At 38.9% G+C, this 17689-nt stretch overlaps 1 long non-coding RNA gene across 8 annotated transcripts in view; it reads left to right on the plus strand.

Annotated features, from left to right (window-relative positions):
- Positions 1-17689, plus strand: part of LOC141377613 (uncharacterized) — a 317233-nt gene that overhangs the window by 41734 nt on the left and 257810 nt on the right. For 3 of the 8 annotated variants that reach the window (XR_012390031.1, XR_012390029.1, XR_012390027.1), the window contains exon 2: positions 14286-14445. The exons of the other annotated variants lie outside the window; for them this stretch is intronic. This is a non-coding gene — a long non-coding RNA (uncharacterized lncRNA). The remainder of the gene's footprint in view (positions 1-14285; positions 14446-17689) is intronic. 8 annotated transcript variants of the gene reach the window in all.

A 17689-nucleotide genomic window follows, 5' to 3' on the forward strand; every position in this document is an offset into this window, starting at 1 on the left:
GTTCACTGTAAAAAAAACAAATCATTTCAGTTTATTTCTGGTTGTGAGTTGCATCATGGGATATTGATCTCTGCTCTGTGGAATTTTGATGTTGAAAATTCAACTCTGCAGTTTAATAAAGTGACTTATTTTATACTTTTATGAAATAATGTATAATAAATTATGTATAGAGAAATAAATCTATAAAAGAACAGGCAATGAGCTGCAGTTTATTACAAGGTTTTTGTAGCGTGATGTACAAACCAGATGATGCATTACTTTAGCCAGTTAAACTCTGCTGTTATTTTGGGATTTCCACCTGGATTTTGCCCACCCAAATTTAAAAGCTACCCAAAATTTTTAGGAAAACACTTTGAATTTTCATAAAACACTATTGAAAGTGTTTAAAATAACTTTATATGTTGTCTGTGTTATAATGAACACCTAAAAAAGAGTCGCTTTTTGTATTTTTTTATTTTTTTTTTATAAACTTATATTTGAAAGTGTATCTTTTAGGTTCTGTATGGTCTAGCACGCTGTAATTAATTTAGGTGGTCCCTGCACATGTGTGTAATTATAGGAAAAAAAGAAAAATGTCTACCATAATCTATGCAAAAGTTATTGCATTGATAGCTGACAGATGACAGCTGTCTGTGCTATCTGGGGCTGCTTAGTTATCATAAATGTATTGTTTTCACTTCTGCATTATGGAAACACCGTGATTCATTCGGCAACTGTTTAATATGTGACTATAATTCAGTAAAAAGAATGCTAGAACTGTATGAGCACTGGCAAGAGCTTTCATTTGAGCTATAACTTGAAATTGTGTCATATGAAAAATATGAAAATGAACCAATGTTACATACCCAGCTCGGGTATCCAAAATACTGTGTATTTAAGTGTAAATTACTTTACGGTACTGGGTCCGCGGAGTTTAACCCGTTAGACTAGGGCTGGGAGATTATGGCAAAAATGCAATTTTCCATATTGAATGATTGTGTGATAGCCCAGTGGTAAGGCACGAAGACACCGGAAAATTAAGGCAAAAATGTATTTAAGTTAAATAAAATAATGATCCTAATCCAACACAAATACTGGTTGTAGAAAAAAAAAATGATGCCAACTAAACAAAAATACCACAGAAAAACATCACAGACATATCCACATATAGCTTATTAACTGTACTTTTTAATTGAACCAACAACACCTAAAAACAAAAGTTTTTTTGGTTTTGTAATCTTTACAAAACATGACAGCAACTGCTCAAACAATCACAAACTTATGAACAATGATTCACTGTCATTTCTGGAAGAGATTTACCATCAGCTATGAATTACTTCAGAAGAGCTGAAGTACAATCTGAAGATGATTATCTAGAGGATGATAATGTGTAAAATAAGGTTGGTGTCGTGATCTCGTTCCTTTTGAGTGTGGGCAACCTGGAAATATACCCGTTTTGTTTGATTCGTAAGTTTAGAAACTAAACGTATGAGACAGATGTTGTTTAATTATATTGGTGATTCAGAATATGTAATGTAATCATAAGCTTGGCTACTGGTTTTGGGGAATTTGATGTTTCCACATTCAGACAGAATGCTGGAGCATAGTGCCTGAGAGGCGTTTCAGGAATGTAGTGAAATGACTTGCCTTAAAGGGGCTTTGGTATTAATCTCTATATACAAGCTTGGAACTTGACTAGTTCACAGTTGGTGTAACTTTTAGTTTCAGCAGCATTGTTCAAAGCTAAGGATTATTTCTACTGGTCCGATCGGGCCAGTGGTTCAGATTTTTAACTGCCCTGCCAAAATTTTCACTGGCCCCACCAAAAAAAAGTGAAGTTATCAGCTATTTTTTTTTTTCACATATTTTAAACAATGTGTCAAAAATAAAGTTTGTAAATCTAGAATTTTAATACTTAAAAAAAATTGTAAATTGAAGTGTTATGCAAACAAAAAGAGCAGTATGGAAAATGTGAAGGTATTTTATCACGGTTTGAAATTATTTAACAAAAGGTGGCTGACTTGTCAAACTGGCGGCAAACTGTGCAAAACATCACTTCATTTTTATTTTGTTGCGTCGTTCACACAAAAATGTTTCATTTCATCAAGAAAATTCGTTTTCTTTTAGCCTTATAATTTGATGTTGCCGCCATGTTGCCGTTTCTTCAGTCTACTGGTTGTTACCAGGTTACGGAAAAAAATAGCACGCTCAATCAGAAAAGAGGAACTGGAAAGCAATATGGTGTTTTACAACATTACAGGGAAGGTAGTGTTTAAAGACTTAAGCACAAACTTAAAATGCATGCTATTGACAAGTAGTCACAGACAAATTAAATGTTAGTGACAAGGCAACACTGTCCCTATCGGGCCAGTAGTCATCCGCTCTACTGTCCCAAGTGTCTCTCATACTGGCCCTGGGCCACCTGCCAGTCCTTATTGTTGAGGCCTGAGCAGTTTTATTCCGTGTAGAAGCGCTGAGTTGAGAAGCCTTTATGATTAATTAACCATGACTAATTAAAGCTGGGTTAATAGTAGAATTGGTTAATTGATGCATCCCTATTTTACTATTAAATATTTGCGTAAAAGTCACTTATTCTACATTTTTAAGGTTAATGTTGTCAAACAAAAAGACCAAGTTCTCATAATGCAATTCTAAAGCGTTAACTTGAGGGGAAAAAATAAAAAGACGAATCACAAGTTTCAGAAAACTGCTAATTTACAGATATTTTACAGTGTATTGGGATCATTTTCATGACTGCATTTACCAAATTGCTCTGTTTAGTAGTCAGTGTCCTGTTTTTCTTATTTCGAGCGATGTGTGTAATCTATGGAAGAACAACAGTGCGTGTTTAACAGGGATCCCTTGAGACCGTTTCGCACATTTCTTCCCCATAAACGCATGTAGGAGGCATTTAAATTGCAGAATCAACACAATCCATCAGACCGATCAAAGAATTCCCTTTGAGTCTGCATTATCTGGAGCAGTTTCCTTCACAAAAAAAGATGATAGAGCAGTAGAGTGAGGCCTTTGGAAAACAAATTTGTCACAGGAGATTATTTTTTTATCTTTATCGTGACCTTGCTGTGAAAAGAAGCGAACCGGCAAATGCCACGGTAGTGAGGACCTCACCTCAAAGAGCTCAGCCGGACCGCCATTGACAGTGAGCATTCATTTTCAAATGCCATCTCTCAACAAGTGGTCACAGAGATCGGAGAATCAAAAACCAACCTGATGATACTAGATTAGCATTGGTGGTTTAAAAGCTTTGCATATATACCGTATGCTCTTCCCACACTGTGCTGAGGTGCTGATCTACGGACAGGCCATTTCCCAGGCAATAAAGTATCCCGCCTCTCTTTAAAAACCTTTAAAACCTTGCACCGGGCCTTGATGGATTTAAATCAGCCGGGTAGTCTGAGCCCTTTGATTTACAATCAAACCCTACCTGAACTTGGGATTTATGACCCATTACTGCTGTCACTGAGCTGGTATTACATTAGATTTCACTGTTCATCTGGTCTGGGCTCGAATGCCCACAAGTGATGTGCTGTAAGAAATATGTGTGTGGGGCCACATTATAAAGAGTTGTGAACACAAGTAAACAACAATAAGCATGTCATTGAGTCCTCCGAAGTTCAGGGATGGTCTATAGAGATGTAAATTTCCACCCAAGGCTTTTCTCTGAGATCGGTATCCCCCCTCATGAATGCAGATTTGGATGTATAGGCGCATATGTTGTCTGTGTACACGCTCTTATTTATATTCAAAGATAAGTTTAAGAGCGGTGCAATAAAATATATTTACATACATAGTGCTTTTTTATGAGTTCCAGTCATTCTTTGTTCCTTTAGATTGGTCCTCCATGGTCTTACAAATGGGGAACACTCATTTGCTCCAGTGGGAGTATGACGGTGGGAATTTACTGCGGACCACACTCTGAGGATTCAGCCGTAAAGCTGGACCATGGTGTGGAGACCAAATGCCACCTTCAGACCCCCAGCAGAATGCTTATTCATACATCAACTCAGTTTTATCCAACTAGGGTTGAGCGTTACTGGAAGGTTATGAGATGTTGAGTGTTACAATTGGGCATGGGTTGATATAACATTCTGATAGTTTAATAACCTTGAATAAAAATATCATGGTTTCACGATATTACAATATGGCTCCAAAGAATTTTCTTTTTGAATGTCTGGGTGAAACAACAACTTTTTCCCTACATTGAACACACACTCACTGGTCACTTCATTAGGTGCAACTGTTTAACTGCTCAACGCAAATTTCTATTCACCCAATCACATGGCAGCAACTCAATGCATTTCGGCTTGAAGACATGGTCAAGATGATCTGCTGCAGTTCAAAGTGAGCAGAATGGGGAATAAAGGGGATTTAAGTGACTTTGAACGTGGTTGGTGGTGGGCTTGTCTGAGTATTTCAGAAACTGCTGATCTACTGGGATTTTCACACACAAGCATCTCTAGGGTTTACAGAGAATGGTCTGACAAAGAGGAAACATCCAGTGAGCGGCGGTTCTGTGGGTGCAAATGCCTTGTTGATGCCAGAGGAGAATGGCCAGACTGGTTCCTGCTTATAAAAAGGCAACAGTAGCTTAAATAAGCACTCGTTACAACCGAGGACTGCAGAAGAGCATCTTTGAACACACAACACATCCAACCTTGAGGCGGATGGGCTACAGCAGCAGAAGACCACACCGGGTGCCGCTCCTGTCAGCTAAGAACAGGAAACTGAGGCTACAATTCACACAGGCTCACCAAAACTGGACAATAGAAGATTGGAGAAACATTGCCTGCTCTGATAAGTCTCTGTTTCTGCTGCCACATTCAGATGGTCGGGTCAGAATTTGGCCCTCAACACCTGAAAAACATTGATCCTGCAATCAGTGATCAGGCTGGTGGTGGTGGTGTAATGGTGTGGGGGATATTTTCTTGGCACGCTTTGGGCCCTTTAGTACCAACTAAGCATTATTGTTGGCCATGTCCATCCCTTTATGTGCACAGTGTACTCATCTTCTGATGGCTACTTCCAGCAGGATAACGCACCATGTCATAAAGCTTGAATCTTCTCAGACTGGTTGTTTAAACATGACAATGAGTTCACTGTACTCAAATGGCCTCCACAGTCACCATATCTCAATCCAATAGAGCACCTTTGGGATGGGGTGGAACGGGAGATTGGCATCATGGATGTGCAGCCGACAAATTTGCAGCAACTGCGTGATGCTATCATGTCAATATGGAGCAACATTTCCAGCAGCTTGTTGACTCCATGCCATGAAGGATAAAGGCAGCTCTGAAGGCAAAAGGGGGTCCAACCTGATACTAGTAAGGTGTACCTAATAAAGTGGCCCGTCTGTGTGTTTAAATTTTTTTAAGAAACATTTAAAACGTTTTAAAGCAGTAAACATGTCAGGCTAAATAATTTAAAATAAATCATTGGCTTCTCCTGTCTTCATTAGTTTATTATACACTGATTTGCAGATCTTTATTTTCGATGCATATAAAGTAAACCTCTGCACTGTTCAAGTCTATAGTATGTTTGCTTGGATGTTGGTGTATAAGTCATTTGTTTTTCAAATGTTTCCTAAATTGTGGGCTGAAATGTAGATTTTGATGTAAAGGGTCCTTTTCTGCTGGAGATACTGTTCCCCTAAAAGAAATTAAGCATCGTGTCAACGCCACAGCCTACTCGAGTATTGTTTAGAGCTGTGAACCTACACTAGTCTCACGGTTCGGTTACGATTATCATGCCATCGAGTCGGTTCAATTCGATTTTTCGGTGCATCACGGTGCATTGACGATGCTTTTATATTTTTTTCACAGCAGCAGCTCTTGAATTAAAATGTATGAATATTTATATTTATATAGGTTATTATTTGTAATAAAATTGTGTCATTTAATACAAACAGTCAGATATATAAACTGTAACTTTGAAAAAAACGAGCATTAAGCAAATAATATAAACAAATATAAATATCCAGCTCAATTTCTGATCCTTGTCTAGTTCTCTCACACCCCTTTGATTGGGATTGACTGGGTTGTGATAGGCTCTTGCGCGCTGCGCTCTTCAGATGAATGATAAGCGGCAGGCGGCAGCGGCGATCTCACAGCTGATCTATGATAGACACGGTGGAGAAAACTCTGCAGACACGCGCTCGTTTCTGTATCCAAAAGTAATGCTGTAAAACAGCCGAGAGGAGAAGAAAAGCCACGCCAGCAGGTCAAATGGGCCACTGTGTGTGTGTGTGTGTGTGTGTGTGTGAGAGAGAGAGAGACAGAGACAAAGCGAGAGAGAGAGAGCGAGAGAGAGAGAGATGGGGTAGGCTACTTTAATTCTCAAACTCACACAGTGAAATTGTGCACAGTTCATGAGTATTAAGTTGTTACAGCGTTGTAAATACTCGCGATCGTCTCCCTCCCGACAGAGCGCATATGAGGTAAATGACGTCAGTAATAACCGGTTATGATTATTACTGAACCGATACCGAATTGTCCGCGTCTGCATCGCGGTGCATCAAAGAAACGATTAATTTTGACACCCCTAGTATTGTTGCTGACCATGTCCATCCCTTTATGAGCAGTGTACTCATCTTCTGATGGCTCCTTTCGGCAGGATAACGCACCATGTCATAAAGCGTGAATCATCTCAGACGGGTTTCTTGAACATGACAATGAGTTCACTGTACTCAAATGGCCTCCATAGTCACCAAGTAAAATAAAACCCTTGCATATACCTTAGAAATGTTGCTACACAATCTTCTATACTTTTCCAAAGCCGTGGTAAATGCAGTTATCGTCCCATGCCTACATGTAGCACACAAACTTAATTTAATTTATTGCACTTTCCTGCAATATGGATATCGCAAAATGCAAAATATGAACTGTGCATTCAGGAATAGCAGTGCATTATCTGGTCATCAGACACATCCGAGATGCTCACCTTCAACTCCAAAATCACAGCGACTGCTTCAAAGCTCCTTCGTGATGGAGGGCTTCTCCCTGTCAAGGCTTGCCAGGCTGCAGATATATCCTGGTTTTGTGTGTGAGTGTTTTTTTTTGTGCTTCTGATAAAACATGCATGACAGCTCGCCTTCAAAGTCTGCACGATGTGTGTGCGGGACACGCATAATAGCTGAAACCCAGATTCACTTCACCCGCTAGAGGAAATTCTGCCCCATTGATGTCAATGTTGACAATCCTCTTACTCCAATTTAAAGGCTTACAAAGAGTTCCGAAGCCAACAAAGGAAATGCTTTTATTTTTTCCTAGCGCAAAATGGAAAGTAACGTTGATAATTGTAATCATTAGTGTGTTGTTACTCTTCAGTGCTAGTACACTGCGCAGCCTGCCCAGGGCAGCTCTTTTCATTAGACAGCCTTTGTGCGAGCGTACATTGCTGGAAGATTTGTTGACATTCTGTATTATTAAAATCATTTTGAACTGCAGTATTATTTTTTTCACAAGGCACTTTCACACCGGTTTGCCTGTATTTCTGTGTCTGTAATTCGAATGACTCCATATCATTAACATCTTTGGAATTGAAGAGAAAGCAAATTAGTTGTCATTCACACTGTGAGTCACCCCACAGAGCTGAACAACAATGAAGCCAGACAAGAATCTTGGTGTGTTTTCAAAAGTCCAGATCACCATCTCAACCACCTGGTTATGTAGCTTCCTGCTATGTAATGCCAAGCAATGGTTATGCTGTAAATTTCCTGTTCCAGACTCTTGTTATGCTTTGGTAGCATCATTAAGCCTTGGCAGGTCGTCCATTAGTCATGTACTATTCAAAGCAAATGTGTGTGGTCTGTAAGATTCTGTATGATTTAATAAAAGTAATAATTAATGCTTTTATTTGTCAAGGACATGGTAAAAAAATAAGAAGCAAGTTCTATTTCAAATAATTACTTTTCTGTTTTATACTAGATTCATCAAAGTATGCTGAAAAAAATATTCAATGTCAAAGGTGCAGTATGTAATTTTAACACCTAGTTGATGAACTAGGTATTGCACTCCTGGTTCTAAACACATGCATGTGCAGGTTGCCAGATTGACGACATCAACAGGGCTGTGCCTGACTATCAAGCCTAAAGGCTTATTTAAGTTGTATTCTAACTAAAAGCAACAGCACACGATAGAAGGAATATTTCCCATATTAAAAGGAGTTTTTATCCTTTTATCCTATCTGAAATGTATATTTTAGAAATGACTTCTATTTTTTGCAACTGAAAAACAGAAAACTGACAATGATTACCTCAGGTACCCTTCATGTGCTTTATTCAGTGTAAATGCTAATAATGAGAGTTTGAATGCCATTTTACATCACATGTATTGCCATATACTGAAAGCAGCAGCAGATAGTTCACCTCATATAGTTCATATTCAAACCGTTTGATATTGAATTTCAGAACCGTGACTTGAGCAAATCAACACATATCAGGGATTCAGCATTTACATCTAATAATGTTTAATATGTATTAATTAGATCGTAAACCTTAGCATTTTGCTAGAGTGCAGTGAGTGCACTATTCTGTGCTTCTGTATGGGTGTAAATTTTTTTCATTTCTGTCGTGTTTGGTTTTGTGCAAACAGCCAAATTCCTTATCGCTGCAAATCTCATCATGACGCATGTTGTTAGGACACGGGGTTACAATGTAACTTGCTCACCTAATGTTTACGTTCATAATATTTATATATTATTTGCTAATTAATAACCATCTCATATGGAACTCTGATTCTGTGTCTCATTTCTGCTACTGTCCACCAGAGGTCTCATGTTGGTCACGAATGCATAATTTGAGAGCCTTCCTGACTGAATAAATGAAATACACTGTTTTTCAACAAGGCAACCCAAGTTGCTGAAATATAATTGGCTAAATCGGCATTAAGCAGGTTGAAGGGACCAAAACAAAGACAGATGTTCCGGCATGGAAAGCACATTTTAAAGCAGAATATCTGACTTCAGAATGGTTTTTCAGATAAACAAGAATGTTCACTTGGCATGTTTCTTAAATATCTGCAAACATATCATGGTGTTTTTATGCTTTAGAAAAGTCCAAGACAAACATACAGCACCTTAAGAAATGTCTGATTTGAAGACATTTTCATTTGCAATTCAAGTGAGAAGAGAGTTTTGGAAGAAATATTGTAAATGAAACAGATTCCATCAATTTTCGCTCCTTTTTTTCCTCTCTAGATTTCCCTTTTCTGTTTTTAAAAACATTACACTTTGAAACGTGTAATAACAAAGTCATGATCCTTTAACTTATTTTAGTAAGTTGGTGAGGTTAATATTTTTAGTTAGTTTGATTAACTTAAGTTAAGATGACTAGTATGGATGCAAAAATTAACCAATTTCACCATTAACCGTGCTTTAATTTATCACTGTTAATTAATCGTAAAGGTGCATTTCTCTTTACACTTTGTTTCTGTTGCACAAAACAAAACTGATGCACCTAAAAGTTTATACACCGAGGCTAATACACACGCACACTGCATTAACTTTCGTTGAGGCTTTTAACTAAGGGCTGTTCACAAATCACGCCATTTGTGCAAACACATTCGTTATTTCTAATGGAGAAGCACATATTGGGATTGACACGCACGGAGTACGACGCGCTCTAGCTTTCCAGGTGCCCCTTGTTAAAAAAATGCAGTGAGCCACCGAGACACCTAGCAGCAGCAGGCTTTTCACATATCATATTTTTTTCGCACACAAGTTTGTTATTTCTAACAGAGGCTTGCACTAGCATATTGGAAGCAACGTGTGCGCGCCTTCCAGGTGAACCCAGTTATAAACATCTCGCGCTGTAGTGGTGAGAGCTGTGCTGGCCTGTCAGTGCAATGTAAACAAAAGATGTGTTAGACAAATTATTACAATTATTTTGTATGTATGAACACATGAACACCGTTCATTTAAATACTTAGCTAATAAATAGCTTGGATTTAAATTAGACAAATTCATTCATTCATTCATTTATTCACTGGTCTGTCATTAATTTTCAGTGTAAAATTATTACTCGTGTTTAAAATCCCAAGAGAGAAATTGACCATTGTTTGATGTTCATTATTATTTTGTGCTGTATTAGTTGGTTACTGAGCAGCAATAATTAACACTGTAAAATATCAGGAGTTTTCATGTGATTTTTTTTTAAACTAGTGGGGTTTTGAAATTAATGAATAACAGTGATCATTTCTCAGACTATAATCACACAACCAAAATTGCATCCCTAATGACAAAAAAAGTTCATATGATTCAGCTTGAAAATATAAGGCACCTATATATATATAATATATATATATATATATATATATATTAGCATCAGTTTATTAACTGTTTGAGAAAATTTAGTGTTACCTACAGGTTGGGGGAAAAGGAGGTAAGGATCCGCATGCTTTTATTTAGACAATAGTCAGGCAGGTGTAACCCCGCCGGTCCTACACCACCCAACCCGCTCCGAGCTGTTATCGAACCGGCAATCAGTCGGTTGCTCTACCAAGGAGGCTATAGACCATGGCCTCTAGGGTCTGTCGCTAGAGCACCTTTAGAGGTCAGAGGAGTGAGGTTTACCTGCGCAGCACTTGGTTGCTGGCCTCCGTTACACAGGCAACGGTCAAACAGGTTTTAAAATGGAGCATATAGACAAAATAAAGTGGTCAAAAACTGGCAAATGTTCTGAACAGCTAGCAAAACAACATGAACAATAAACAAAACAAGTCAAAAACAAGGTAAGGCCAGACAAGGAGAACACTAAGAAATGTAGACAGAAAAACGAGACTCAGCAATGGGTGTGAGATATACATGTTCTCCAAGAGCTACCCCTTTGTGCAAGTTATCGGGTGATCCGGAACTGGTGTGTGCATGAGGTGCCTGATGGGAAGTATAGTTCTAGTATAGTTATAGTATAGTGCGATTATCATTCATTCAACCCGGGCATCCAGGAACTTCCAGGAGACTTGGGATGTCTGAGCGTTCGGTTGCACTGCTTGTAGCAGGAATGCACAAGATTCTCTTTGCAGGGTCTTAAGTAATGTGTATTTATATAGTACATTTATTGTGCATGGCCATACACCCAAAGCGCTTCACAATCATGAGCTGGGTCTCTGTACACCACCACCAGTGTGCAGCATCCACTAGGATGATGCAACGGCAACCACAAGACAACGGCGCCAGTGCGCTCCCCACACACCTGCTGTAGGTGTGGAGAGACCGTGGTAGAGCCAATTCGGCGGATGGGGATGATTGGGAGGCCATGATGGGTAAGGCTATAATAGAGGGAATTTGGACAGGACACCGGGGTTACACCCCTCCTCTTAACAAGAAGTGCCATGGAGTATTTAATGACCATAGAGAGTCAGGATCTCGGTTTATCGTCTCATCTGAAAGACGACACTCACTGACAGTATATAAACTTCACTTTTACTGGGTCATTAGGACTCGCACTGACCACAAATTGAGCGCCTCCCTGCTGGCCTCTCTAACACCACTTCCAACAGCAACCTAGTGTTCCCTAGTGGTCTCCCATCCAGGTACTGACCATGCCCAGCCCTGCTTAGCTAGGGTGATATGGCTGTGGGGCTGCAGTTGTGTAAATAAGCGATCTTGTTTCTCACTTGCAATTCATCCGCTATTTTGAGCGTCTCATCTTCCCATTCTGCGAAGTCCAGTCTCTGCTTTTTGCTGGTCCACTGAAATGTCCCGCTACATCCACCCGTGACCCAACCGTTTATCATAATGCATTTTTTTGTTACCGACCTGCTTGCAGATAAAACTGCCATCCGTGCATCACTAATGTTTAATTTAGTTTATTCAATTCAACTATAGCGCATGGATTTGGACTGTGGGTAAAACCTGAGCACCCAGAGAAAACCCACGCAAACACGGGGAGAACATGCACACTCCACACAGAAATGCCAACTGACCCAGCCAGGACTCAAACCAGCTTGCTGTAAAATGATTGTGCTAGCCATTGAGCCACCGTGCCTCCCCACATGCAATACAGAAGCTCAAAGGCCCCATTTACACTGCCAGTTAAATGTGACCCAATTCAGATTTTTTGCTCATATGTGACACAGATTGGATCTGTTCTATGTTTGTGTAAACACGAAAAAAAGCATGCAATCGGCTATTCAGAGATGGGTTTCAGGCCTCCTTCATATGTGGAAATAAATTATAGATATAGATCGGATATGTGACAATGCGACTGTCATGTAAACAGGCAGATCGGATTTATTGAGGCATTCCGTTCTGAATAAGGGTGTCACGATCCTCCAAATCCTCGATTCGATTACATTTTCAATTATAAAGTCACGATTCGATTCAATTTTCGATTATGAATAATTAATTAATTAATTAAGAATAAATTATTAGTAGCCTACCGTTAAAACTACCTGACCTGCATGGTCTTTGTTTTACCCATAAACAAATCATACAGTAAATAAATAAAGGCAAGATACACACATAATTACAAACTGTCAATCCCTTTTTTCTGTGGGACTCGTGAATAGGCAGTGATCTGTGTCGTTATAATGGCGTCGGTAAAAAAGACGCACAACCAACAGGAACCAGCCAACAGTATCTGAGGTGTTCGCTAAAATGACTAAGTACTTGTGTGAAAGTAAAAGATGGAAGCAGTCTACTGACCCGCGGACTGCCTTGACCCGCTGTCTCGAGCGCATGACAATGTGTGTGCGTCTGTATCTGGAAGGAGGGCTGCTCAGAAATGCTACACGCCAGTGTGGATGTCAAATTGTTGTCGTTCTAAAATGCCATTTAAAAACAAAGACATATTAGTGTAAACAGGGTCTGAGTGTGTATTTTTCGCGAGCGGATTTGCAACGATTGCGGGGCGGAGGAACGCGATGCGCCCATCGTCTATCATCCCAACCGTAATATGTACATAGCAGAGCTTGCAAATTGTTTTTTTTTTTTTTATCGACAACACGAACGTTGTCAACATAACTAACTGGAAATCCAAAATATTTCCACACCGGCGACTTCATTGAAAGAGGAGAGGGTTTAAGCTCTGTCGACGGGTCTCCTGCGTCTGCAGTTTAACAAGCACTTCAACAAGCCTGTTTTTTTCCCGCTTGGCAAGCCAAGCTAACGTGACATGAGGGCGTGGCAGCATCGACGATTCTATTTTTTGACTCTAATCGAAGTTGAGCATAAAAATATCGAGATTAAAAATCGAAATCGTGACACCCCTAGTTCTGAACATCATTAAACTTGCGACAATGTGGTGCTTCTCTGCGGTTTAATGACGTAGAAGGAAGAGCGTGTGTGGAGCAATGACTTTATAAAAATGTGGAGATGCCAACGGGGTAAACAACAACAACAACAGAGGAAACATGGAGGTGGAAAGAAGTCAGTCGCCACAATTCGCTCCCACCAGACCTGAGATCTCTCTCCTACCCACAAATTCCTCTGAATGGTGGAGGACATCATAAAGCAAATAAACCATAGGCGCAAGCTGCGATGACGGCCCTTTCCCATCTCTGCCTCAAAATCATTTTAAAGTTGGTCGAACTTCGTGTTGTAAATTTGGCTTTTTGGCGCTATTAATACACGCACTGCGGGCTACTCACAGAACAACTTTATTCTCTCTATCACCAGTGCACAGCATAAGCAAAGGCTACATCTTCAACTACACACACACACAGACATCAGGGCCATACCATTACATAAACTGTGTGGGGGGAAATCTGGACTGAACCATTCACCGCTTATACTACACTTCGCATATTTCGCAGAGCTAAAAACAAGACAATTTCTTCCATCCTGGTTTGTGTAGCACAGATGCTAGAACCTGTTTTGATTCATGCGCGACATTGTAAATTGTATGGCAAGTGTAAACGCATCAATTGAATATGGGTCACAATTAAAGGAGCGTGTAAACGGACAGAAAAAAAAAATCAGATGTAGGCAACAAATCAAAATTGGGCATCAAGACCTGAAAGTGTAAACTGGGTCTAAATGACTTTGCTGTATTTTGAGTGTAATAAACATGCATGCATCAACAATCAACAATTTCACCAATCTTAAAATATTTGATTGAGAAAACAACATAACCAACTTTACATTCGCATTCCAGCTAGCTTTTATAAATTAAACTACTCCTGAGATGCACTGCACAGATATATCACTCCCTCCCTAGAAACGATGATGAACACGATGGCACGCTCTCCACAGAAATTCAGATTGCTGCTACAAGCTTGTTCCTCTCATTCGTTCTGTCTGACTTTTTGCTCCTTTCTCTATCTCTCTCTCTCTCTCTCTCCCGGTGGCAGTCCTTCCAGGGTGAACTTATTTATGATCCTGTGTTTCTGTGCGTGAACGACAGGCAGACACAGTGAGAAATTATTATCTGAGGAAAGTATTGCTGGATTGCTGTGGGTGGACAGGGCTCTCAAAAGGTCATACTCCAGCCTCAGACTGAAAAGACATCCGGTGAGTCACATACCAATCTGACAGCCTCCTCTCTCTCGTTTTTTTTTTTCCACACCTCCCAGTCGGCCTTGACAAAGAACCATTTGGCTCAGCTGTCCGCAAGCCAAGCTCAGTTTCCCGTCCCCCGGCTGATGAGTTTGCATAATTAGCCAGTAGAGCATCAAGTCTTGCAGATGACAGAAAAATGGCAGATACTATATCTACACTGTTAAAAATTGTCCCGTTAAAAAACAGCAAGTTACTGGCAGCACAGTTGCCAGCAACTTACTGTTAAATTAACAGTGTCTTGCTGTTGTTGAAATTTACAGTTTGTTACTGTTTTTGGAAATACAGCATAAAGCTGTTATTTTTTTTACGTTACAGTAAATTACTGTCAAAACCATTAACAGTTAATTAATGTTTATTTGAATATTTAATTATAAACTAAAATGTTATACTGAGAAATGAACTGCTACGAAAAAAAGGTTAAATAAGTTTTGTAGATATTTATTTGATTATAAAACATGGTTTATTACAATGCACACATCAAAACATAAATGTAACAATGCAGTGTAACTTTAAATCATGCTTTATTATATTTTTGAAAAACAAAAGCCACTTTAATCTCAAAATATTCCAAAATTAGTGTTTATGGAAAACCAAGTGGAATGTCTACAACTTTTCTTTAACTGAATAAACAAAACATTTAAGTAACAATAAAGACAAATCATATTGAGTGACTGAGAACTTCTGAGTGAACTATAGAATTAGTTAATAAGAAATACAGAAGAATGCAATGAACAGTTTAGATATTCAAAATTGAACACCTGAAAAAATTGTGCGTTTACCACACTAAAAGTATGTTTTTCCATGAGTGAAGAGTATGTGTGTGGGTGTGTGCATGGGGGGGGGGGGTTGCATGCATGCGTGGTATTACTTCATATGAAATCCCACTCAAAGTCCATTAGTTTCTTAAGTAGACTGGCAACCTTGGTGTTGACTGAATTCTTCTTGTGGGTGACCTTCCCCGTTCGCTTCGATAGGACGTGTCCACCCTTGGTGCCTTTTTCAGGGTTTATACCCACGAAGCGCCTGAAAAATGTATACATTCAGAATTAGTTTGGCTAAAGATTTAAATAATAGGAATGTGAAGAGAAATTAATACATGAATCTAAGCATCTAACCTCTGAATGAATTCCAATGTGCATGCAGCCTCAGCTTGGTACTCCACGTTGAAGTTATAGTAAGTTGAAAACACAGCAGCTAGACCAGACAGAAAACTTGGCTGGATGCTCTCACAGATTATTTGCCCCTCAAAACTGATCATCCATTTATGAATGTTGCTTCCTGGTTTTTCACCTAAATCATTCCAAAGGAAAAAAAAAACAATGTCAGCAGTCAGTTAAAATTGTAATTTTCTACTGCCAGGTTGCATAAAAATGCAAAAGAAGCTCAAAGTTCTTTTAACATAATAAATGCACTGAAGCCACTAAAATCAACATGTACTATATATTGTAAAAATGTTACTGCAATGTTTATGATTTATTTAACCCAATATTTACACTCAAAATAGTTGAAGTGATAAACAATTAAAATTTAGTAATTCATTAGTCAACCTCAACTACAAGTTTAGTTATTTTTAACGCAAATCAAATCTATTTTTAATATTCTTTCATAATTTGTTCATTTATTAAAATTCAGATCAACATAGTAAAAGGAAACTCAAACATGATAGCCTGGCAAACAAGAACAAACATCATTGTTTTATGTATGTTCAATGATGAATGGTTACATATTAATAAAGTAAATTAAATAAAATTAATATATTTACATAAAGAACTTTTTGAAAGAAAGTTTTTCCAGCACTTTCATTTGATGAACAAAATATGAAATAATTTTAATAATATATACATTTGTTTTCCAAACATGAATGAAAGCTTCAAGAAAGTTTCATGAAAGCTTTTATAAAAAAAAGGCAGAACATTTTAATGTATTATTTTGCTTTGTACAAAAGCATTTACCATGTTTGCTGAAATACAGAAAAAAACACTTATGTAATAAGTAAAAGACAGTTCTATACATACCAAGAAGTATCAGTCGAGGAGTTGCAGGTAGTTGAAGTGTTCTTTCTACATCAGCTGCAGTTGAAGATGCCTGAGACACAGTTACAATGATGAAGAAATAGAGACAAAATACAGTAAGATTAATGTATTGCACGCATTATATTTTTTAAATTCAGAATGAATATGTTTATTTCAGTTGTAAGGACAATAATACCATTTAAGAATATATTAATAGAAAAATAACTTACATTTGCAAAAAGAATCAGTCCTTCCAGAGTCTCAGAGAAGTGAGCCATGAGAAGTTGGATGATGCAGAAGGACAGCTCAAGGTCTGGCCGCAGAGAAATGACTGCCCTGACATCCGGATTCGATGGTTTATTACTGAAGAACTCCACAATGATTCTTCCACATTCTTCAATGGCAAGCTCAAGTGCACGCATAACTTTTATGTCAGTAAGAAGTTCAAAATGAGAATGAAGTCCTTTCTGACTAAAAAGATATGGCCACTGCTTTTTTAAGTCAGTGATGGTGGGTGAAGGTAGTATGTTTATTTGTTGCCGCTGGAGGCAAAAGGTTGTTTCCATAAGTTGCTTAACTTCTGCTTTTTCAACCCCATTTATTCCATCCCGACGGTATATTTCCTCCAGACGCTGACGTTTCTGTTCTATGGTTTCGTCTGTCTCCTCTGGTGGGAGAGCGGGCTGAAATCTGGTACAGCCATATGTATCTGTAGGACCTCTCTTGAGTCTATCACCAGATGATCGATGTTGCCGAAAGCAGGTGGTGCGGTTCAGATTTTCGATTCGGTTTTTAATTTGAATTAACAGAGATGTGTAACCATTTCCGAGTACCTGACCATTGTCACGGAGATCAGCAAAACTTTCAGGATGCTGGCGAATGAGGTTTCGGCAGATTGTGACACATTGTCCACGTGTTGGGTTTAGCTCATATTTCCTCATCTCATCTGCCAAAACTCTGACCATTTGTCGCCTTGCTGCTGGAGAGGGTCTCTTGCCATCAGCCACAGCTGAACGAATGTCCATAGGCATTGCAGTCCATGGAATTTGAAATGTCTCTGGCCATGTTTTTTTTATTTGTGAGGATGTACCGCAGTCTTCAGAGCTGCTAGATTCTTGATTTGAGAGTCCACTTGATGCACTGGAGCATGGTTGGACAGAGGGTGAGCTGACATCTGTTGTGCG

The sequence above is a fragment of the Danio rerio genome, chromosome 14 (assembly GCF_049306965.1).
Source record: "Danio rerio strain Tuebingen ecotype United States chromosome 14, GRCz12tu, whole genome shotgun sequence".
Lineage (NCBI taxonomy): Eukaryota > Metazoa > Chordata > Actinopteri > Cypriniformes > Danionidae > Danio > Danio rerio.